Source organism: Bos mutus, chromosome 1 (assembly GCF_027580195.1).
Source record: "Bos mutus isolate GX-2022 chromosome 1, NWIPB_WYAK_1.1, whole genome shotgun sequence".
Classification (NCBI taxonomy): domain Eukaryota; kingdom Metazoa; phylum Chordata; class Mammalia; order Artiodactyla; family Bovidae; genus Bos; species Bos mutus.
This window is the reverse complement of record NC_091617.1, coordinates 25,538,422-25,564,352: the sequence shown is the minus strand read 5'-3', so window position 1 is coordinate 25,564,352 and position 25,931 is coordinate 25,538,422. Positions and strand designations below refer to the sequence as shown.

General features: G+C 37.3%; 1 protein-coding gene across 1 annotated transcript in view; it reads left to right on the top strand.

Moving 5' to 3' along the window:
* The window catches only part of ROBO1 (roundabout guidance receptor 1), a 1,293,158-nt gene that overhangs the window by 712,922 nt on the left and 554,305 nt on the right, over positions 1–25,931 (top strand). The window lies entirely within an intron of this gene.

Genomic DNA, 25,931 nt, shown 5'->3' with positions numbered 1-25,931 from the left:
CTCCCACCTTCAATCTTTCCCAGCATCAGCATCTTTTCAAATGAGTCAGTTCTTCACATCAGGTGGCCAAAGTATTGGAGTTTCAGCTTCAGCATCAGTCCTTTCAATGAATATTCAGGATTGATTTCCTTTAGGATGGACTGGTTGGATCTCCTTGCAGTCCGAGAGACTCTTAAGAGTCTTCTCCAGCACCACAGTTCAGAAGCATCAGTTCTTCAGCATTCATCTTTCTTTATGGTCCAACTCTCACATCCGCACAACACTACTGGAAAAACCATAGCTTTGACTAGATGGAATTTTGTGGGCAAAGTAATGTCTCTGCTTTTTAATATGCTGTCTAGGTTGTTCATAACTTCTCTTCCAAGGAGCAAGAGTCTTTTAATTTCATGGCTCTAGTCACCAACTGCAGTGATTTTGGAGCCCCCCAAAATAAAGTATTAGGCCCTTTTTAAGTGTGAATGACATCCTGAAGACAGAGCTCCTATGCATATGAGGGATTCAGAGTAAGAGTTTTTAGAGAGGTTTAACAAATTTTGAAGAAATAAATAATTCTTGTGTTGTATCAGCCACAGTAAAATGGACTGCCTAATTATCTCATGAATTCAGTAAGATCTTCATTTACACAACAATTTATGCAAAGTAATTAATATTTTAGCTTAACTATTCTCCACTTTGACTACAGAGGCAAGACTTTGGAAATGACTACCTCATAACCTAATAAGACACATCCCAAGTTCAAAGCCTTCCAAGCAGTTTTCATTGTTGTTGTTTAGTCACTAAGCCTTGTCTTACTCTGTGACCCCATGGACTGTAACCTGCCAGGCTCCTTTTTCCATGAAATTCTCCAGGCAAGAATACTGGAGTGGGTTGCCATTTCCTTCTCCAGGGGATCTTCCCAACCCAGGGATCAAATCCCATGTCTCCTGCATTGGCAGGCAGATTTTTTTTTATCACTGAGCCACCAGGGAAGCCCACCTAGCAGTACGTGCCAGCAACATGATGCTTAGCTTCCAGCCGTGAACTGTCAGTTTACAGTCATGAATAGAGTCGCATGCCTGCACTTCTTCAGAACCCTGCTTAAAGTCCTATGGAAGCCATGCTCCACCTTTTCTGTTTTAGCTTTTCCAATTCATAAAAAGGAAATAATATTTGTCACTCATTAATATTTTGAAACTTTAAACAGAATTGGCTAATTTTCCTGATCTCTAATTTTTAGAGAGATTTATAGGAAATGAACATTTTTTTTTCCTTCTTACAGTCATTTCTATAGATTTTTTTCCCCACAATTCATAGACTTCAGTTATCCAAAGAGTTAATACTTGGAGGGCCATGTAATCAGTACATAGCATTTGCTATAAAATTATTCTATTATTATTACTTCACACTGCTGCTAGAAACTATTGAATCAGCTAAAGGTTAGTACTACAACTATGGGATCATTGCTTTCCCCTGAAGCGCAAGGTGCTCAATGCTGTGATTCTACTGCCAGAATTTGCCATCATACCAAGTCCCACTGGGCTTCACTGGAGGCTCAGATAGTAAAGAATCTGTCTACAATGCAGAAGACCAGGGTTTGATCCCTGGGTCTGTAAGCTCTCCTGGAGGAGGGCATGTCAACCCATTCCAGTACTCTTGCATGAAGAATTCCATGGACAGAAGAGTCTGAGGGCTACAGTTTATGGGGTCGCAAAGAGTTGGACATGACTGAGCAACTTTCACTCACTCATGTCCCATCACTGCACGATGGATTCTCTCCGTCACATGGCCTAGACAAGAACGCTGATTTGCATGGCAAGCTGGATCAGTAGGGCAGCCTTCTCTTGCTCTGTGTCACACTCAAAAGGGATAGCATTGAGAGCGGTTGATTAATAGGAAGAAAAAGCTCACCCAAATGTGTTATATATTTCCACCATTATCCAAAGATACCCAGCAAGCAGACATATTACTAAAAATTGTGGGCCACTTTGGCAAAAATATCCTGACAGGAATATACGATTAAACTTCACAGAAATAGTAGGCAGAAAGAACCTGTTTTGGGTTGTTTTTTTTTTTTTTTAATGGGATTTTTTTCACATACTTTGGAATGTTTAGTTCTTACAAAGTCATAGAATAACTGCTGCTTACTGCTCACCAAGATTTATGAGCATGATTTCAACAATCTAGAGGACCAGGGTTGACTTGGGGATAGTGAGATGATCGAGATCTCAGAGGAATAAAGACAGAGGGTTGATGTACCCTTAGATAAGATATGTAGCACCATGCCTACCAAGTGAAAGGAAAATTATTCTGGTATGATTTCTTTACTGGAGAAGAATGAAGAATGAATTTGCCAGAATAGTAGCTGCATTTTATGTGCCAGTGTCTGTTAATTTTCTCTGGTAAAAAACAAATATCTGCAAGATTCTTTAACACTTAAATCTCCTGACTTAAGTACAGTAATCTTGTCATTTCTCCAAACCCTATCTCTGTTATCCCAGGACTCAGTTTAATGGAGAAAGTGGAGTGAAGTCAAGTCGCTCAGTCGTGTCTGACTCTTTGCAACCCCGTGAACTGTTGCCCACCAGGCTCCTCCGTCCATGGGATTCTCCAGGCAAGAATACTGGAGTGGGTTGCCATTTCCTTCTCCAGGGGATCTTCCCGACCCAGGGATCAAACCCAGGTCTCCCGCATTGCAGGCAGACTCTTTAACCTCTGAGCCACCAGGGAAGTGGAGAAAAGATAAGGTCAAACGCCCATTGTACAATGAAATAGTCCTTGAAATTGGCAGGAATTGGCCCATGTTTTCAGAGATCAGTTCAGTCGCTCAGTTGTGACTGCCTTTGCACCCCATGAACTGCAGAATGCCACGCTTCCCTGTTCTTCACCAACTCCCAGAGTTTGCTCAAACTCATGTCCATCGAGTCAGTGATGCCATACAACCATCTCCAACTTCCTGCCTTCAATCTTTCCCAGCATCAGGATCTTTTCCAAGGAGTCAGTTCTTTGCACCAGGTGGCCAAATTATTGGAGCTTCAGCTTCAGCATCAGTCCTTCCAATGAATATTCAGGAATGATTTCCTTTAGGATGGACTCATTAGATCTCCTTGCAGTTCAAGGAACTCTCAAGAGTCTTCTCCAACACCACAGTTCAAAAGCGTCAATTCTTTGGAACTCAGATTTCATTATGGTCCAACTCCCAAATCCATACATGACTAATGGAAAAACCATAGCTTTGACGAGATGGGCCTTTGTTGGCAAAATAATCAGAGTTAGGGTATCTCATTTGATTTGTTGGTTTTACATAGAGCAGCAATTCTAAAGACTTCTTACTATTAAAAAAAATGGTCCCTAGGAATTCCCTAGTGGTCCAATGGTTAGGACTCTGGGCTCTCACTGCCATGGCCTATGTTTAATCCCTGGTTGGGGAACTGCTGCTGCTGCTAAGTCGCTTCAGTAGTGTCCGACTCTGTGCAACCCCATGGACTGTAGCCCACCAGGCTCCTCCATTCATGAGATTTTCCAGGCAAGAGTACTGGAATGGGGTGCCATTGCCTTCTCCGGGTTGGGGAACTAAGATCCCAGAAATCCCATGACACAGCCAGAAAATAAAAGGTTTTTTAAGTAAATACATTTTAAAAGCCTTCATTCAATGGGTCAAGGAGGACAGCTGTTATTTTGCCAATTGTTAATTCAACTATTTTTTCAAAAACTGAAAAGATTGTCACAAGATGGATTTTTCAGGCACACTGGCAGATGTGTTAAGACAAAGCTCTATCATTTGACTGATGAAACGCACTTGTGTTCCAGATCTCTAGATTTTAATATCACACAATCTGCATCTCCCTTTCGTCAAATCAGACGTCTTGATAAATGGGCTTCCTTTAGGGAAATCCAGAAATAAAGTTATAGTACATAAATTTGATTTATGTAAAGGGTATTATGTGATCCTTTTTCATAACTACCAGGCCTCTCCTTCAGTTCTGGGGGTTCAAACCCACTCACTAGGTGACCACTCGTGGCCTGGCAATTGAAGAGTGGACTCAAGTCAGGTCTTTTTTCACCAAACCTAGAGTTCTTTATTTATTTAAAACTTAATTATACTTTGGTCACTTCACAAATATTTTAATTTTAGGAAGTCATGATGTGTAAACCACAACAAAAATCCATGGCAGTTGGATGACTATTGGGAAGACCATGCTCACTTTGTCTCTGATAGTTAATTGTGACCATTTGGTCTTGGCCACCCCATGACCCTGATAAAGAATCCACCTGCAATGTGGGAGACCTGGGTTTGATCCCTGTGTTGGGAAGTTCCCCTGAAGAAGCAAAAAGCTACTCCAGTATTCCGGCCTGGAGAATTCCATGAACTGTATCGTCCATGGAGTTGCAGAGTCGGACATGACTGAGTGACTTTCACTTTTCACCCCATGACCCTATCATCCACATTGCGATCAGGGAGCTCATTACCATGACAGTGCTTTCTAATTTCATCCCCAGCCTTCAAACAGTAAAGGCTACAATGCTTTTCAAGGATTCAGGGGCTCCTCTCTAGAGCTTAGTACAAAATGCCTTGTTGATGGGATTGTCTAATGGGCCCTTGCAGGAAACAAAATTGGAGAATATGTCACACATGATAAATCCACTCAAACATTTGAATCCCTCTATATCAGCACTGCCCAATAAAATTATAAATGCATGCCACAGATGCAAACCACATGTATACTTACACATTTTCTAAAAGCCATATTTTAAAACACAGTAAAAAGAAATAACTGAAATTGTTTTTTAAAAGTATATTTTGCTTAACCTAATATAGACAAGATATTATTATTTCAATATGTAATCCATATTAAAATTATCATTGAGATAGCACTATTTTACTCTTTAAGGACATCTTGATTTAGATCAGCCATATGTCAAATGCTTGATAGTCATATGGATTCCTCCCTCCCCATTATACCAAAGAATTTCAGGCATTTTCCAGATGTCCAAGATGGTTTTAGAAAAGGCAGAGGAACCAGAGATCAAATTGCCAACATCTGCTGGATCATGGAAAAAGCAAGAGAGTTCCAGAAAAACATCGATTTCTGCTTTATTGACTATGCCAAAGGCTTTGACTGTGTGGATCACAATAAACTGTGGAAAATTCTGAATGAGATGGGCATATCAGACCACCTGACCTGCCTCTTGAGAAACCTGTGTGCAGGTCAGGAAGCAACAGTTAGAACTGGACATGGAACAACAGACTGGTTCCAAATAGGAAAAGAAGTATGTCAAGGCTGTATATTGTCACCTTGCTTATTTAACTTATATGCAGAGTACATCATGAGAAATGCTGGGCTGGAGGAACCACAAGCAGGAATCAAGATTGCCGGGAGAAATATCAATAACTTCAGATATGCAGATGACACCACCCTTATGGCAGAAAGTGAAGAAGAACTAAAGAGCCTCTTGATGAAAGTGAAAGAGGAGAGTGAAAATGTTGGCTTAAAGCTCAACATTCAGAAAACTAAGATCATGGCATCTGGTCCCATCACTTCATGGCAAATAGATGGGGAAACAGTGGCTGACTTTATTTTTCTGGATTCCAAAATCACTGCAGATGGTGATTGCAGCCATGAAATTAAAAGACGCTTACTCCTTGGAAGGAAAGTTATGACCAACATAGATACCACATTCAAAAGCAGAGACATTATTTTGCCCACAAAGGTCCGTCTAGTCAAGGCTATGGTTTTTCCAGTGGTCATGTATTGATGTGAGATTTGGACTATAAAGAAAACTGAGCGCTGAAGCATTGATTCTTTTGAACTGTGGTGTTGGAGAAGACTCTTGAGAGTCCTTTGGACTGCAAGGAGATCCAACCAGTCCATCCTAAAGGAGATCAGTCCTGGGTGTTCATTGGAAGGACTGATGTTGAAGCTGAAACTCCAGTACTTTGGCCACTCGATGCGAAGAGCTGACTCATTTGAAAAAACCCTGATGCTGGGAAAGATTGAGGGCAGGAGGAAAAGGGGACGACAGAGGATGAGGTGGTTGGATGGCATCACCGACTCGATGGACATGGGTTTGGGTGGATTCAGGGGGTTGGTGATAGACAGGGAAGCCTGGTGTGCTGCAGTTCATGGGGTCGCAAAGAGTCGGACATGACCGAGTGACTGAACTGAAATGAACTGAACTGAACTGAACTTTACTTACTAAATACATCACTTGAGACTAAGTTCAGTCAATACCAAGCAGACAGCTAGAACCACTTGCAGCAGCTCAAACTAGCCCTTGATTTCAGAATTTTTGTTAAATCCAATCATATTAATAAATGCAGCCACCTTAAAATTACTTTCCTTTGTTCCTGGTCCAACACATTTAGAATCATATTCTGTAGATATTCCTCAGGAGTCTGTTGGTATAAATTAGCAAAATCTAGTAAGACTCCTTTTCCTGAATTAGGTGTTATAGTTGTGACTTGTTGGCAATTGAATCTGATCTTTACTCTGGAGGTAATTAGGAGCAGTAGGGCAGGGTGCGAGGTGAATGGATATCCTTTAATGTGGTCACTATCTGAACAACTCCAAGTAAGGCAACTCCAGCTTCATCCCTGGGAAGAAAAGACCCTTCCTGCTGTTAAGAGGAGGGCTCAAGTTTATCTGAACCCATCCACATAATTCTATTCCAGTTTTCAGGTCCTGCACTTTCCCAGTCAATGCTCTCTATTTTCACGCAAGAGACCCCAGTCCAGCAATGCTGAGTCAGAATTTCAGCCACAAGAGCCCTGAGGCCATAAGCCACAAGATATTATCTGTGCCCCCATTGGGACTTGAGTCAAGAATTTAAAAGAATTTAAAAGTCGAGAATTTAAAACTCAAAGAATTTAAATTCTTGAGTCAAGAATTTAAAGGTCAAGAATTTGAAAGTGACAAGTATGTCACTTCTCTAAATGATTCAGTGTACTCAGAAGAGGTAGGGCCACCCATATAGCCCCTGGGTGTTTTTTATTTATAATTGGAGTATAACTGCTTCACAATGTTTAATAATTTCTGTAATCACAACAAGGTGAATCAGCTGTAAGTATACATATATTCCCCCCATTCTTGATCCTCCATCCCACTCCCATTCCATCCCACCCATCTAGGTCATCACAGAGCTGAACTCCCTATGCTATGCGGCAGCTTCCCAGTAGCTTTCTATTTTACACGTGGTACTGTAAATATATGGGGCTTCCCTGGCGGCTCAGATAGTGAAGAATCTGCCTGCCATGCAGGAAACCCAGGTTCAATCTCTGGATCGGGAAGATCCCTGGGAGATTCGCCTGGGGATCTCCAGGGAAGTGGAGATACTGGCTACCCACTCCAATCTTACCTAGAGAATTCCATGGGCAGAGGAGCCTGCCAGGCTGTAGCCCATGGAGTCACCGAGAGTCAAACATGACTGGGCACAGAGTGTATATATGTCAATGGCACTTTCTCATTTCATCCCACCCTCTCCTTCCCCTGACCCCAGTGTCTGCAAGTCTGTTCTCTATGTCTGAGGCTCTATCCCTAACATCATAATAGTCTACTACAAAAACTGTAAAGCCCATCAAAGCCTTTCTACTTGGCATTTCATTACAGGTGACCAGCGGGGTTATATCATGGTACTGTTTTGTCACTTTAGAATACAAATAGCTAGGTTCTCATTTTCTTTTTCTATTCTAATTTTTTAATTGAGATCTAATTGATGGATAACATTATATTAGCTTCAAAATGTACAACAAAATGATTCAATATTTGTATAGTTTGCAAAATGATCACCATAATAAGTCTAGTTAGCATCCATCACCATAAAAAGTTACAATTATTTTTTCTTGTGATGAGATATTTAAAATCTACACTAGAGGCTCATTTTCTAGTTGCATTCAGATTGTATTCACTTCTAATCAAGCAAGTGAGGTAACAAATGCCAGATTCTCATCCTGAAAGTCCTGGGGGTGACAACTAGTGATTGCATAGTGAGTCTCTGTTTTCAAAAACTATTGAGGATTTTGGAAGGAGTTGGTAGGGTTAAAGGAACAAGAAATTTCTCTAGATATTTTAATAAGAAAGGACTTTAATACAGGCAATTAGGTACTTTCAAAACTGTTGGAAAAAAGAGAAGCTACACTTCTGAAAAAATTTGTTGTTGTTCAGCCACTCAGTCATGTCTGACGCTTTGCAATCCCATGGACTACAGCACACCAGGCTTCCCTGTCCTTCACCGTCTTTTGCAGCCTGCTTAAACTCATGTCTACTGAGTCCGTGATGCCATCCACCTATCTCACCCCGTGTCGTCCCTCTCCTCCTGGCTTCAATCTTTCCCAGTATTAGAGTCTTCTCCAATGAGTTGGCTCTTCACATCAGGTAGCCAAATTATTGGAACTTCAGCTTCAGCGTCAGACCTTCCAATGAATATTCAGGACTGATTTCCTTTAGGATGGACTGGTTTGACTTCCTTGCAGTCAAACCTTCCAGTCAAGACTCTCAAGAGTCTTCTCCAACACCACAGTTCAAAAGCAGTAATTCTTCAGCGCTTAGTCTTCTTTATGGTCCAACTCTCACATCCACACATGACCACTGGAAAAAACATAGCTTTGACTAGATGGACCTTTGTCAACAAAGTAATATCTCTGCTTTTTAATATGCTGTCTAGGTTTGACATAGCTTTTCTTCCAAGGAACAAGCGTCTTTTAATTTCACGGCTGCAGTCACCATCTGCAGCAATTTTGGAGCCCCCAAAATGTAAAGTCTCTCACTGTTTCCCTTGTTTCCCCATCTATTTGCCATAAAGTGATGGGACCAGATGGGACCATGATCTTCATTTTTTGAATGTTGAGTTTTAAGACAACTTTTTCACTCTTTTCTTTCACTTTCATCAGGAGGCTCTTCAGTTCCTCTTCGATTTCTGCCATTAACGGTGGTGCCATCTGCACATCTGAGGTTATTGATATTTCTGCCGGCAATCTTACCCAATAATAAATTACCTCTAGGGTACATCAGCTTAAGAAGTATACCAAAGAAGCTATGTCTTACTTAAGAAATGAGATATCAAGAGGCAACATAGAAATGAAAATTCTTTAAGTCTTCCAAGTCTGTAAATGAACTTATTTCTGAAAGTGCAAAGTATACGCAATTGTCGTTCCCTGTGACAACTTAAATCTAGTAGGCACTTAACACTGTTTGTTTGGCATTTTCTCATATAATCCTGGGGCTTCCCAGATGGTGCTTGTGGTAAAGAATCTGCTGCCAATGCAGGAGCCATAAGAGATGCAGGTTCAGTCCCTGGGTGGGGAAGATCCCCTTGCCTGGAGAATCCCATGGACAGTGGAGCCTGGTGAGCTACAGTCCATAAGGTCGCAAAGAGTCAGACACAACTAAAGCGACTTCACACACACACACACACACACACACATATAATCTTCCCAGCAGCTTGGCAGATTGGATTTTATCTTTACATCATAGATAAGGAAACTGAGTCAGAAACAGATTAAAGCAGTTTTCCTGAATTGCCACTTATCACATACAGGGACTCTAGCTTCTATTCTCATTCACTTCCCACATCAAGGTAATGGTTATCAGTAGTAAGCTTCATGTATTATTAATAACTGCAAGTCAGCATGCATAAGCTTTCAAATTACCACAGTTATCCAATTAACCTCTGGTTACTTATATAGCCTTTAGTGCTTCTCTTCAGGAGCAGGCTAATGAATTTCAGTATAAATAATTATACAAGTGGGAAACAAAGGTCATGAAAAAAAATGGAACACTTCATAATAACTGTTACATAAAGGGCTTTTTATTCCCCCAAAATCAATTTTAAAGATTGAAGTCTTGGCAGGAGCCTAGTCGATTTTAATTTTAGTGCTATTCAGTTGGTTCTAATAAAATTTTAAAAACTAATAATAATGATATATCAATTTATTAAGTATAACACTTTAATTTTACAGATGAAATAAGAGAACCATACATGTCTAGTAAAAGTATAAAAACATGTGGGGAATGATTTACATCAACTTCAAGATGCTAGTTATCTCTGGGGAAGTGAGGAGTAGAAAGAGAGAAGGATACAGCTATAGTAGAATCTGTAAATTTTAGTTTCTATTTAAAAAAGGATTTAAACCAAATGGGGGAAATTTTAATTATGGTTTATGCAAAGTATAAATGAGTACTTATTATATTTGTGTGGTTTTCTGCATATATGAAGTATTTCATAATTTGAGATTAAAAGAGTTTTATGAAAGGGACATTGATTTTTAAGAATTATCAAGGTCCTATCAGACCTCTATATAATATGACATACTTTGCTTATCATATGTTTTATGTTAGCATCTGCATTTTGAAGATGATATACAATAGAACTTTGGAAAAGTATCTTAAATTTATACAGCTATTGTAAAATAAAGCCAAAAGAAAGAAGAAATGAACTTTACCCAACTTTACTTTATAAATCTTATAAAGTATGTTTTGATGTGTTGAGTTTAATGTTCATTCAGGTCAGACATGACTTCAGTTTCTAAAGATCTAATCCAGAAACAAATGCCTGAAATGGATTTTTCTGTCTTAAGAAAATTAAAGAGACACCACGATGTAGCTTAACATCAAGAATAAGAAGAGCTACACCAAATAATATTCGTTGTTTGCTTTACAAATATATGCAGCTTGTAATTATGAGTAAATATGTCTGTTCATAATCTTTTTTCAAATGCAGCTTCGGTGTTTTCAATTTTAAAATTCAACCAGTGGAGACGTACAAAGTCCTTTCACAGAGAACAGTACAAAATTAAATTACCATTTCTAGAATAGGGTTAGCCACAGAAATCCTCATTAGTGAAAATATTCTAAAGGGAATCAAACTATTCACTCCATAATTTAACCAAGACATTACTCAGAAACAGGACACCCGTATTCGCCAACGCCTTTAATATCCTTGTAGTTTAGTCTTAATCTTTGTTTAATAGCTCTGCTGCTGCTGCTGCTAAGTCGCTTCAGTCGTGTCCGACTCTGTGCGACCCCATGGACTGTAGCCCACCAGGCTTCTCCGTCCCTGGGATTCTCCAGGCAAGAACACTGGAGTGGGTTGCCATTTCCTTCTCCAATGCATGAAAGTGGAAAGTGAAAGTGAAGTCGCTCAGTCGTGTCTGACTCTTAGCGACCCCATGGACTGCAGCCTACCAGGCTCCTCCATCCATGGGATTTTCCCGGCAACAGTACTGGAGTGGGGTGCCATTGCCTTCTCCCTTAATAGCTCAGTCATGTCCAACTCTTTGTGACCTTGTGGACTGGTAACCCACCAGGCTCATCTGTTCATGGGGGTTCCCAGGCAAGAATACTGGAGTGGGTTGCCATGCCCTCCTCCAGGGGATCTTCCCAACCCAGGAATCGAACCTAGGTCTCCCGGATTGCAAGCAGATTCTTTACCGACTGAGCCACCAGGGAAGCCTATATTTACTTGGCTACGTCAGGTCTTCCTTGTGGCACACAGGATCTTTAGTTGTGGCAGGTGGGATCTACTTTCCTGATCAAGGGTTGCACGTAGGCTCCCTGCTTTAGAAGCACTGAGTCTTAGCCACTGGACCACCAGGGAAGCCCCAGGTCTTAACCTACCTTTCTCTTATGTATTTCTATCTTGTTTCCATTAACAACAGTAGTTCTACAAGGAGAAAAGTTGTAGAAGGAGAAAAATTCAGAATTATACTCAACAATTGATGATTGCCCTTATCTTTAAAGTAAAAATTAAAGAGAAGCTTGTGGAAACAAATTCTGTTATATCCATTTTATTGTAAACCAATAGATTTCTCTAGAACTTGTCAAAATGAGTATTAAAATGACTGTATTAACATGTAAAAGTAGTTGAATGGACAGGATTTTGTTCTTGGTGTTTATTAGTAACTATGCAGGTGAATAAGTGAAAGGTGGAGAAAAAGTTAAAATAAGGCCACTTTCAATGACAGAAGTACAGTTTTCACACAAGTAACAGTAACTACCCAATTACTTCTGCTGCCTTACATAAATTAGACATTTGTATAGATGTATCTTATTTTCTATGCATCAAAGAAAAAGTATTGTTGATAAAAAATAATTGTTTTTGTAATTCAGGCTAAGTTCACTTAAATTTGCTTTGCAAACAACCATCAGAATCAACCAGTTCAACTAAAATCAAAGTTTTAGGGAAGACTTAGAACATGAAATAAAATACATGTGATGCATTTTTGGTATTTAATGAGCATTCTGACATAGAGTAAAATTTATTTGATTGTTTTATCAAGATTAAATTATAGTGCCTTTTACATAGATACCTGTATCCTCTATAATTCAATTTGTTTTTTGTCAAGGGAAAGTTTTATTCTTCGAGTTTAAAAATGCTTTAACACTTCATGTCAGCCAAATGGTAATTTTAGAAAGATAATATTTAAAAATATTTACAAGTGTGTCAATTAATAATCTTCATTTAATTAAGCAATCCACAAGTATCCCCCAATTTCTAAAAATGACATATTGAAGGTTTTAGTGATTACATAATTAAGATGCTACCAATACATGCAATTTAGAAAAGTAAAGAATAGCAAAAAGTGAAAATAATATCATCAAAACCCCAAATTTTAATATGTAATCAGTCTTTCTTATCCATCTGTAGTAGAACAAATTTCACTTAAAGAGAATTCATACACACAGGAACAGACACAAAAGGCAAGCAAACATTTTATTAAAATTGAAAAAGTAATTAGGACTCTTGAAAAACAAACCACATCTTAGAAAAGTAATTTATGTCGTGCTCAGTTAAATATGTTCTATGTTTGCAACTCTGTCTTGGATAATGAATCAAGCACCTAATCTCACACAACTTCTCTGATAAATACTGTGTGGTAGAAAGATCTGAAATCCATCACTTCACGTTTGATATTATCAGAATTGTCTTATTCTTTGTGAAGCAACCATTTTGTCATACTTAACAGATTTTCTCAGTCCAAACCTTCAACTGGTCTAACTCTGAAAAATCTCATCTGTCAATATTTTTTTGTGTAATACAAGCAGTTCTCCAACAATGCTTTCATGGAAATCTCTTCTTTTGTGAGATCCTGTATCTATGGTAAGATTTGCAATTTTACTTTACAAGTGATATATATTGTGTGTACTTCAGATTATTGGATTAGCTGAGACTGATCTACAAAGACTGACTTAAAAGAGTGGAGATAGGTTCTAGACACAAGTGGAAAACAATTTTTAAGAGGAATATATTTATAATAGATGAATTTGCTAATGGATATTTTCTGTTATAACAAAATTCACTTTTCTATGAAACCTCAATGCTTTGGGTATTCAGATAACTTGAGGATAGTTAGTACTTGCTATTTATCTTTCTTGTATTTTGGTGTTCACATTTTATATTTTAATTTATACTGTGCCTTTTAAAAATCCATGCATGCTATTTGTAATCTAATTTTTCTACCTTAAATATCATGAAAGTTTTAATAATGTATTATGTCATTCCATGAGTTCTTACTCAGAAGTAGTCTAATTAAAATTGAATGTGGGTTTAGGATTTAGCACTTGCTAAAGACGTTAGGTCTCAGCAAAAATAATTCATTTTTAAGATAATGAATGCCCTAAACACACTCATTTGTTGATTCAGTTTCATAAAATACATGAGTAAAATGCTAATAAAAATCCAGTTCTTTCCATAGTTCAGAGTCTGTTCCGGATTAGCAAAATAGATTTGTCTTATTTGCTCAGACAATGTTAGTGTACTGAAACAAAAACTATTTGAAGCAATTAAGGTTCATTACAAATGTTGCTAATTTAATGAAACTCTAAGAATGTGACATCACAATAATAAAAATGAGCTCCACTAGTAGATTCTAATAAAAAATATACAGCTTTATGTTTCCCAGAGGGAACTCATAAATGGTAAGTATGGTAAATCTCTGATTTATAGGCTTTTAGAAACCTCTTAACTAGCAAAACAAAGATAATATCTTTTCCTTCATATGGCAAGTTCTTTTTTATTTTTAAACTAGAATATTTGCTTTTTTAAAAAAGAAATAATTATTAGAACCATATTTTTTTCAGCTTGTTAAATTGCTTTAATTTTAAGCAAGGTATCTAGCTATGTGAATGGTAAGTCTGTTACTAGAGCTAAATTTATGGGATTTTTCCAGGATAACCAAGGACTTTCCATTATACATTACCTTACTTCAGATTTAACAAAAACAAAACAAGTAAGAATTAGAATCCAAACTGAAATCTCTAGAGACCCTTAGAAACAGGCAATCCATTTTACACAAACAAATGTTTTCCAGAGGCATATACACAGCAGGCGCTCCATAAATACCAACTGATGGCCATAACTAACTACTGAGATTCATTGGCATCTTCCAGGCTAATTGTGTGTAACTTCAGGGTGTGCTCTTTCTGCCACATATATGTTAACTAGGACTTTTTTCAATTCGCTTTCATCTTTCTTCTGCAATTCTTGTTTCAAGTTGGAGAAAACAATGCACACATACAAATATTTGAACAATACCAAGGTTAACATAAATTTACACAGTGTCCTTTCTTTCTCTACTGCTCACAGTTGGCATGGAATTTATTAGATAGAATTAGTAATGCATGGTCCAAACTGAGTCTAAGAATACTTCCTGTTTTTCACCTAAAGTAAACTGAACTTGCCAGATACCAAAATAGCTACACCACTCCACAGTTGCACCTGCAGTTGATGAGACTGCCAGTCTACCAGGTGAATAACCATATTACATGACTTCGTTTACATTTCTCTGTACATTAATGAGTTCAAACATCACCTGTTATATGATAGTCTTTGGGGATTCATCATCTGTAAACTGCCCGGTATAAGCTTACCCAGTTTTCTCTTACAGTCATTGCTTTTTGCCCTGTTGATTTTCAGGAGTTCTTTGTTGGTTTTATGTATTTTAAATATCTTTTCCTTTTTGTTATTTGTCTGTTTTATTTCTTTAACAGAAATCCTTCATTTTCCTATGTCATATGTCTTACGGTTTTGCTTTTGAATTAGTTACAGTCTCTTGCATTTTCTCAGTGAACAAGGATTGCCTCTCATATTTTGGATTTTAATGCACAATAAGGCCACTTTTTTACATGGTGGGTTTTTTTTCCTCATATAATTCATTTTTCACCATACTATCAACCCAAGCCATCTACTCTTTCTCTATTGGTAGCAATTTTTCATAGAGCAAATTCCCACATACGTATGAGTGTTTGTGTGCTAAATCACTTCAGTTGTCTCCAACTCTTTGTGACCCCATGGACTGTAGCCCACCAGTCTACAGAGTCCAAGTCTGTCCATGGATTTCTTCAGGCAAGAATACTGGAGGGGTTGTGATGTCCTCCAAGGAAATTTCCTGAACCAAGGATCAAACCTGCATCTCTTCTGTCTGCTGCATTGGCACCACCTGGGCCTGCCTCTAAGCTCTCTGTTCTGTTACATTAATCTATGCTTCTGTTCTTCCCATATGATACTATAGTGATTTCACTGATATGATTTTGCAGTTGTCCTTCAAATAAGATAGACAAGGTCTTGATGGTCTCTGTAAGTCATCCCATCCAAGACCATGGATTGTGTCTATATTACTGAAGATAATCTAATAATGTGACCTCTCTAAGGATCAGGATAATGTTAATAGTAACTAATACATATGATTGGTGATAATTAAAAGATGATTATGCAGGCCTATCACTGAGTAAGTGACCTATGCATCATGTGTATTCAACAAATGTTAATATTAAAAATTTAATAATAGAAAAAAAATAATTCAAAGGTACTAAACCAGATTTCTGATCTTTTTAGGGAATAATCTATATAACATTACAATTAGGTGTCTATTTTATTTTAATAATATCCAGTAAAAACATAGGATTTGTCAACAAAGAATAATCTGAAAGAATGCATTTGCATGCTATTATGTCATTCTTCAGTATTATTTCCATAGTTATCCATGTTAAAACTTTACTACTAATTCCATGTTAAACTTAACCAGCACTAGATTAAAATACATGCTTTTAATTGCCTATCATATCTTTCAAATAATAGGACAATGAAAGAGTTCAGAATTCCTCAGGAGAGAATCCAGAATTCCACAAACTGTGAGGCAAAATCTATACCTAGTTTCACTCTTCAAGTGAGTAATTTTTTGCCCAAACTTCTATATCTAGAACCTGTTCCAGGATGATAAATCAGAATCCCTGGGAGTGTGGAGGAAACACTGATTATTCCTGTTTGAAAACCTCCACTAGATGATTCTCATGTGCCGGCAGAGTAGCAGGCACTGATGTCATAGCACTGCTCGTGCAGTCTCCCTCCTTCTCATGCCAACGTCTTAGGCTTGCAACCATTGGAAATCACTAACCAAATGTCATATTTGTTTAAGGACAATTTGATTTATTCATGTCCTTTATTGTCTTTCAATAAGGCAAAATATCGTAGTTAATAATGAATAAATAATTTGCTTCAATTAAAAGTCAGAGGAAGCTTGATTCTCACATTTCCTATGTGCCATTTTTAATTATATATTTTGCATTTGTGTGTGTGTGTGTGTGTGTGTATATTCTTGGATGACATTTTTAGTAAGAGACTTCAGATGTGATAAAGGTAGTAGAATTTACATTTAATAATTCTGGATATTTCATATTATTAGGAAAAGTAATGAGTTTCTATTCTGAGGTTACTATTTGTTGTTGTTTGGTGGATGTCAAGGGAAATATATAAAGATGGAAGACCATTAGCAAATTCATAGGGCTATTTGTACTTGTAAACTGCTTACTCAACAAAAAGCATTCATTTGTTTAAACTAAGGTCAGCCTTTGTTTATTACAGTAATTACTGCCTTTCAACTGGAGATAATTTCCAGCATATGTGGGAACCCCTAGAAATCACCAATCCTCAGACAATAGTGCAAAAAGGACTGAAGACCAGGGTCTAATTTCTACCTATGAACATATCAATACCAGTATTTCATTCTTGTTTGAGCATTAGTCCATATTTATTTTTTTAGCTGTGTCACCTTTCTTTATCTTCTGATGTTCAATTTTGTTTGATGTATACTCAAATATGAAAGCTTAATATTGTTAAGTCTAATAAACTGCTACTAGCATATGCAAGCCATGCACAAATATAATTAGATTTAATCCATTAAATTTATACAATGGAAGTGACAAATAGATTCAAGGGATTAGATCTCAATGACATAGTGCCTGAAGAGCTATGGACAGAGGTTCGTGACTCTGTACAGGAGACAGGGATCAAGACCATCCCCAAGAAAAAGAAATGCAAAAAGGCAAAATGGTTGTCTGAGGAGGTCTTACAAATAGCTGAGAAAAGAAGAGAAGCTAAAGGCAAAGGAGGAAAGGAAAGATATACTCATTTGAATGCAGAGTTCTAAAGAATAGCACGGAGAGATAAGAAAGTCTTCCTTAGTAATCAGTGCAAAGAAAAAGAGGAAAACAATAGAATGGGAAAGACTAGAGATCTCTTCAAGAAAATTAGAGATACCAAGTGAAAATTTCATGCAAAGATGGGCACAATAAAGGACAGAAAGTGTATGGACCTAACAGAAGCAGAAGATATTAAGAAGTGGCAAGAATACACAGAAAAATTGTACAAAAAAGATCTTAATGACCCAGATAACTATGATGGTGTGATCACTTACCTAGAGCCAGACATCCTGGAGTGTGAAGTCAAGTGGGCCTTAGAAGCATCACTATGAACAAAGCTAGTGGAGGTGATGGAATTCCAGTTGAGCTATTTCAAATCCTGGAAGATGATGCTGTGAAAGTGCTGCATTCAATATGCCAGCAAATTTGGAAAACTCAGCAGTGGCACAGGACTGGAAAAGTTCAGTTTTCATTCCAATCTCAAAGAAAGGCAATGCCAAAGAACGCTCAAACTACTTCACAATTGCACCCATCTCACACACTAGCAAAGTAATGCTCAAAATTCTCCAAGCCAGGCTTCAACAGTACGTGAGCCAAGAACTTCCCAGATGTTCAAGCTGGATTTAGAAAACGCAGAGGAACCAGACATTGAATTGTCAATATTCGTTGGATCATCAAAGAAGCAAGAGAGTTCCAGAAAAACATCTACTTCTGCTTTATTGACTACACCAATGTCTTTGACTGTGTGGATCACAACAGACTGTGGAAACTTCTTCAAGAGATGGGAATACCAGACAAACTGACCTGCTTCCTGAGGAATCTGTATGCAGGTCAAGAAGCAACAGTTAGAACTAGACATGGAACAACAGACTGGTCCCAAATCAGGAAAGGAGTATGTCAAGGCTGTATATTGTCACTCTGCTTATTTAACTTATATGTAGAATATATCATGCAAAATGCCAGGCTGGATGAAGCACAAGCTGGAATCAAGATTGCTGGGAGAAATATCAATAACCTCAAATATGCAGATGACACCACCCTTATGGTAGAAAGCAAAGAACTAAAGAGCCTCTTGACGAAAGTGAAAGAAGAGAGTAAAAACATTGGCTTAAAACTCAACATTCAAAAAACAAGGATCATGGCACCCGGTCCCATCACTTCATGGCAAATAGATGTGGAACAATGGAAATAGTGACAGACTTTATTTTGAGGGGCTCCAAAATCAGTGTAGATGGTGACTGTGGCTGTGAAATTAAAAGACACTTGTTCCTTGGAAGAAAAGCTATGACCAATCTAGACAGCATACTAAAAAGCAGAGACATTACTTTGCCAACAAAGGTCCATCTAGTCAAGGCTATGGTTTTTAAAGTAGTCATGTATGGATGTGAGACTTGGACCATAAAGAAAGCTGAATGCCAAAGAATTGATGCTTTTGAACTGTGGTGTTGGAGAAGACTCTTGAGAGTCCCTTGGACTGCAAGGAGATCCAACCAGTCCACCCTAAAGGAAATCAATTCTGAATATCATTGGAAGGACTGATGTTGAAGCTGAAACTCCAATACTTTGGCCACCTGATGTGAAAACGTGACTCATTCGAAAAGACCCTGATGCTGGGAAAGATTGAAGGCAAGAAGAGAAGGGGATGACAGAGGACAAAATGATTAGATGGCATCACTGAATCAATGGACCTGAGTTTGAGTAAGCTCCATGTGTTGGTGATGGACAGGGAAGCCTGGCGTGCTGCATTCCATGGGATCGCAAAAGTCCGTGTGCATTTTTTTTTCATTACATATCAAATAATTTGGCTGAATCTCTCACTGTCTTCTGGTTTTGAATTAAAGGATAGCCTCTTCAAACTCTTTGATAATTTACTTTCTCATTTCCTCTTTTTTTATTATTATTATTATTTTTTCCTCTCAATTTATCATCAAATGCATCCCAGGTCACTAGGGATTTACAGCTACTAATTTTATACATAGATATAGTTACTGCTAAGTCACTTCAGTCGTGTCCAACTCTGTGTGACCACATAGACGGCAGCCCACAAAGCTCCCCTGTCCCTGGGATTCTCCAGGCAAGAACACTGGAGTGGGTTGCCATTTCCTTCTCCAATGCATGAAAGTGAAAAGTGAAAGTGAAGTCGCTCAGTCGTGCCCAACTCTTAGCGACCCCATGGACTGCAGCCCACCAGGCTTCTCCGTCCATAGGATTTTCCAGGCAAAAGTACTGGAGTGGGGTGCCATTGCCTTCTCCGAGATATAGTTAACCATTCTTAATTAGAAGAATTATAAAAAGCTCCTTGAAGGAAAACCAGAAAATAAAACTTATAAATAATGAAAAATATCTAACAATTCATAAAAGCAAAATAGTACCAGTAACTTTAATACGCTTGTCTCTTTGCATACACATATCTGTGTTAGTGACATTTTTTTAGTAATAAGTCATAAGGATAGTAGTTTTATCAAAGTGAGGCAAAAAAAAATTTTTTGCCTGCCAACTCCTTGTTTGAATTTTATTTTTGTCAACCAACCATTGCCACAGATTTGTAACTGCAATTCCAATAATATTTTTTACTCTTGTAAGAGTTACAAATGAAAGAGATTCATAAAATTTGGCAAGCAGAGTATTTGGGATATCTAGTGATTGCTTCTCATAGTGCTAAATAACATATTCGCCTTGTCTATGTGTTTTATGGCTGCAATTTAGGATATTTAGTCAGCTTGATTCCACTCTTATATTGAAAATCTTTGACTTTTGGAGCTTCCTGCTGATAATTTGAGCTGTGGTTGCATCACATAAGCCTGACACTGTTTTAAGTCACAACAGGTAAAATACATTCTCTAAGCTGAAAATTGGTAAGTTTGGAAATAATTAAAAGACAAGAAAATTACCTATGTTACAAAATTTTCTGTGCATTGCATCTGAAATGGTATCTATTTTCTTTAATTGACATTATACACTATCATATGAAAAGTACTAATTTCTGAGGAGTAAATGTTAAAATATCGTCTATTGTATGTTTATTTCTTTTGTAGACAATTAGACTATAAACATGTGTACATATGCATACACACATGCACACACAGATCAACTTTAGTACTGAAAAAAGATTCAATAATTGTATTGAAGGTAGTAGGTCAAAGCTCTGACTACATCCCCTAGAGTATAATGAGATCAACCTCAATTAAATGCAGACTCTGTGAGCTGAGCAATATATTGGTTCACATGAAACTTGTTTTACAAAACTCATTTACATTTATTGACATTTCATCTAATCATGCTTTAAAACTTAAATCCTGACATAACTATCTGCACTCCTCTAAAATGTTTAAATTCAAGCAAATAAGCATTACTCAGAAATCTTGCTAAACTGAATTCCTAAATATTTCTGGTGTCAGTACCACCTAGACGTTATGGGACTACTTACCATTCTTGATCTTACACTGTAGATCTCCAACTTTAAAATACACACATACTGAAGCTTTTTCTCTTCTTTCAGATTCTTGTGATTCTCAGATTAGCAGGGCTTTGCCAAGAGTAAAACACTAAAGAAGAACTGTGAGGATCAGGGCCTTAAGCAGAAGCAAGCAGAGTAACATGGAGCTCCTGGGCAGAAAAAAAAAAAAAACAGGGAGGAATTCAGAGACTCTGGGAGGAGAGGCAACCTCTACGCAGGTGGCAGATTCATTATTAATTCAGTTAAATCTAATTGTGCAGCAACTTCCTCAAATTATCTTTATAGAACATCGTCTTTACAAATATAAAATTTTATTTACAAAGACTCCCATGAAGACATGGGTCCTGAGTCATGAATTGCTAACAGAGTTTGCACTGTCTACTCATAGGATTTGGCAGAACCCATTTGCTGCTACATTTGTTCCCAAACATGGCTTAGCCAACAAATTTGTCTTTTAACTCATGAATGTCATTAGGCCTCTTTCATATGTGCTCTATTGATCTCAATTCTCCAAAGCGTTCTCAGGTGCCAGAGTAGCTATGTCTGCGTTTTAAAAATGAGTTCTGATTTCCAATCACGGTGACGCTATTTCTTCCATTGCCCCTGGAAGCCACTCAATCGGCCTAATACACAAGCATCTTCTATATATACCTCTGACCATCTGCTAGACTGGCATGGTGCCTGATTACAAAAAGAGGACCCCCTCCCCCCCGCTTCTTTGCCATAGGTGCTAATAGCCTTCCATTTATCCAAACAGCTCTCAAAATCCTGTAAATTATGGATTATTCTAGAAGAAATCTTTCTTCTGTTCAAGAACAAAACAGTGGTGCCCGGAGCTTCTTTTCAAAGGGACCCATCTGTTAATTAAGAGTTCAAACAATCATCTTATCTCCAAGTCTTCCCTTTGATGGCCCTTCTGCTTAAATCCAGGAAGTATCTTTATTACAGACCTTCCCAGAATACATAAGGATCAGATGACCACAAAAGCCCCAAATCCCTATAACATGATTTCAGATGGATGTTTGAAGAATTAGTGAACACATATTGTCACTTGATATCAATTATTTCAGTTATGATGCAAAAGTTAGACTTAATTTAGATAGGATCATGTGAATTCATACTATTATTCCTCTGAAGGAGATTTGTTCATTGTTTGCACTTTTGTTATTGATTCCTGTGCTTTGGGGCCAGCTATTACTGTCCTTAAATTCAGCTTTTTAAGCTGTTCACTCTTCTTTCTGTCCTGTTGAAAACTATGTGGAAAAAAAGTAGAAATGTGGTTTAGGAAAGAAAGAATAAGATTTGAATGAGACAGGCTTCTGTTTAAATGGATTATACTGTCAGTGAGCGACTCTGGGAAAATCACTTAACTTCTCTATGAAAGGGAAAAATGTCTCAAAAAGTGTGAACATTAACTGAAATCATAAAGTATCCAGTACAGTGCCTGACAGTTAATAGGCATTCAGTAAATCTTAGGCTTAGTACACCCGCCATCGAATTTACTTACCTCTTTCTAATTCATTCCCATCTTCTACTGGGAGAGATTAAAAAATGCATGCAACTGAGTTATTTCCCCTCTCCACCTCCAGAATATGATGCCCATTTAGAAAAATATTTAAGAGATCTTTTTGGAGTTAGAGTAGTCCAAAGGGTACCGGATCCAATTCAAACATGTGTGTACAAGTGTGTGTGTAATAAGCTTTTCCATACCAATAAGCAGTTCTAGGATGCCAACAGGGTATCCAAGAATTCAACTCAATTCTGACACTATTTACCTGGAAATAGATTCGGATTCCACAGGTAACGTGCTCAGCCCTCAAGACAACCCTGAGCTCCAGATGCCAGTTGCAAGCCTGGTTGTTACCTGTGCATCTGCCTGACTCCCTTCTGGAGTTTGATTAATTACTAGAATGGCTCACAGAAGTCAAGGCATTTACTCACTCGATCGCTGCTTAATTATAAAAGAATACTAAATGATATGAATCAACAGCCAGATGAAGAGGTACGCAGAGTGAGGTCCTGAACAAAGGAACTTCTGTCCTCGTGAAGTCTGCTCCCAAGCGTTCTGGTTGCCTGAAGAGGAAGCACTCCAAGAAGGGTCCAATAAGCTGCTTTTTTCCATTTTTTATACAGGTTTTATTACATAGTCATGACTGACTAAATCTTTGGCCAGTGGGAATTGATTTAACTCAAGCCCCTCTCTCTTCACCAGAAATTAGGTGGTAGGACTGAACATTCCAGCCCTCTAGTCAAAAAGTTTATTTTCCTATCAACCACCAACTGTCCTTAGGTGCTTTCCAAAATTCATCTCATTAACAGCATAAAACACCCTACCACTCTCCATACTTAGGAAATTTCAAGGATTTTGGGAGCTGTGAGCAAGGAACTATGGATGAAATATCAAACATATATGAACACATGTGAGATATATAGATATAAAAATTTGGCTATCAGAATAATCAAATATATATACTTTTTGTAAATCGTAGTATCACACAAAATAATTGAGTTTTAGGATCATGAACAGCCAATTGATATATATATATATATATGTATATACACACACACACACACAAATGTTTATATTCAGTCTGCCAACACCTACCCTAATATTATCTCCATAAATCATATTTCACTGTATGAAATATGTGCATAACATCTGATGATAAAAATTGCAAATTCTCGTGTTTAAATAATGAAACATACCATAATCTTCAAAAGTGATTATAATATAGTGGTAGTGGTGGTTTAGTCATTAAGTTATGTGTGACTCTTGTGACCCCATGAACTATAATCCCCCAAGCTCCTCTGTCCATAGGATTTCCCAGGCAAGAATACCAGAGTGGGTTGCCATTTCCTTCTCCAAAAACCAAGGCAGATACTCAATATACATTTTCAAACTTCTATTCCTTCTCTCCTCTGGTTTCTGATTGAAAATGGCCTTTCTTTTCAAATCTATCTCAACGTCACCTCATCTGAGAGATTACCTGACTTGCTCCAACAAATCTTGAGTTGCCTCGTACAAGGCATTTAGGTACTTCTTGTTTATAACACAGATCACATAATTGTTAATTTACCTATCTGTCTACTTTCCACTCCCTAAATTGTTGCACCTCTGGAATAAAGCTTGGTCTTATTCATTTTTTGGTCTGTCCAGCACATAAAGCAGTGTTTGGTACTGAGTCTTTCAATTATCAAATTGAATCAAAAACAAATTTTAAAAATGCAAGTGTGCCTTGAAAAGAATAAAACTATTTAGAGAGAGAAAAAGTATGTTTCTTTAGTATTTGTAGCACAAGAGCATTTTTAATGAAAATGTCAAGTAACCTTTTTTAAAGTTAAGAGAAAGATTAGTGCTTGAAAGCAAAAACAAGAATTGTCAAGTGTTTATGTTTTCTTTCTGTCATATAAAAGAAACATTAGCCACATATTATAAGGAAATTTCTTAATGTTTTCTTATAATGAATAATCATCTATGTAGAGAAAATGTAGTGGGTTGATTGTCCATTACTGTGGAGAAATTTCATAGTGATTTTTAAGGAACATTTATGGAGGCAAAAATTGTAAGACATTTTATTTTACCTTTGTCCATCTGTGGTTGCCATTTTGGACAGTGACGATATGAAAAAAAGTATGAAATATGGAGAAATATATATGGAATGAAAAAAAAATATATATATATGGAATGATTAGTTAGTTCAAAAGGAAGCCAAGGACTCTTCTATGGCTTCCTAAAAACAAAGTTATTCTTTCTAATGTACTATATTTCTGCTTTACAATATATTAACAACTATATAGAACACTGTGTAATCTGTTCTAAGACCACATAAAATATTTCATCTGTTTCTTATATATAGTCATGCTACATAGTTTAGAAATTTATTCCCACTGGGTGTAACCTTTGTCGTCTAGATTCAGTAAATGCTTAACAGGCATAGGCCAGGACCATGTGTGTTTTGCTTTAAGGGTAAATAATCTACACTGAGACAGACAGCCCCTGAGAATATTCCTCCCATATGTCAATATCATGGTTCTTTTTCAGCATGCCTAATATATCATGTCATCAGTGTGGTCACAGCAAGACAATGGCAATAAGAACCCAGTGTTGAAAGTACTGCTCCTAAAATTTCTCTTAGAATTTGATAATATTCTCTATCTATAAAATTCCATACAAGGATTATTGTCTCTAATAAAGCCATATCAGGCAACCCAGTTCAACAGAAGGATAACAAAAAGTAAGGAATTTACATATTGACCTGTCCACAATTGTAGAAGCCTGTAAGATTGGAAAGTAAGCTGACACATGGGTCATTCCTCAGCCTATAAATCTCATCTATGTTGTCACAAAAGAATATGAGAATGAACAGACATCCTTTTTAGTTCTCGGTCATCAAACCATTTTCTTCCCAATTTATTATCTTCTCTTTTTAGTGAGTAACTCATCTAGTATACTGAGGGGAAGACAACTGGCCTCTGCTCTCTGGATAGTGTGCAAATTAATTTGCCATGCTTTATCAAGAATTCCTATGTGAAAACAGCAAAAATATTTTATGATGATGCTTTCATGTAAATTAGAACTATTCTTTTTTCCACAGACTGATCAGGATAAAGAAAAATCTTAATATAAATAGTTCATCTTTTCTAAAGCTGATGGCTATATGATGACATGTAACAGAATGTAAGGATTTAGATGGATGTGAGAAAGAAAATGTCTAAAAATGAATTAGGAATAGATTTACAGGTACATTCTTGTTTAGTAGTGTTTTTGCTCATGAGTTTTATGCAATGCTTTTATACACAAAACTGAAAACATTCACTGACATCTTGATTAGTATTTAAATAATATACAGCTTAGTGAGTCAACACACTGGTCTTTAAGATACAGTTTTAAACTGACTTGGCAAATGATTAATCTAATCATACAATACTAAAATTGCAAGTGGAAATGAGTTAGTTTTCCATAAACAGAACCCACATGCCACACAATTATGTCAAAGGTTTGTGTTCAGCACTCGTGTTTTGTTTTGTTTTTAATGAACACATGAATTGTATTACTTAAAACAAAAGCCCACTTTCACTTCTCAATG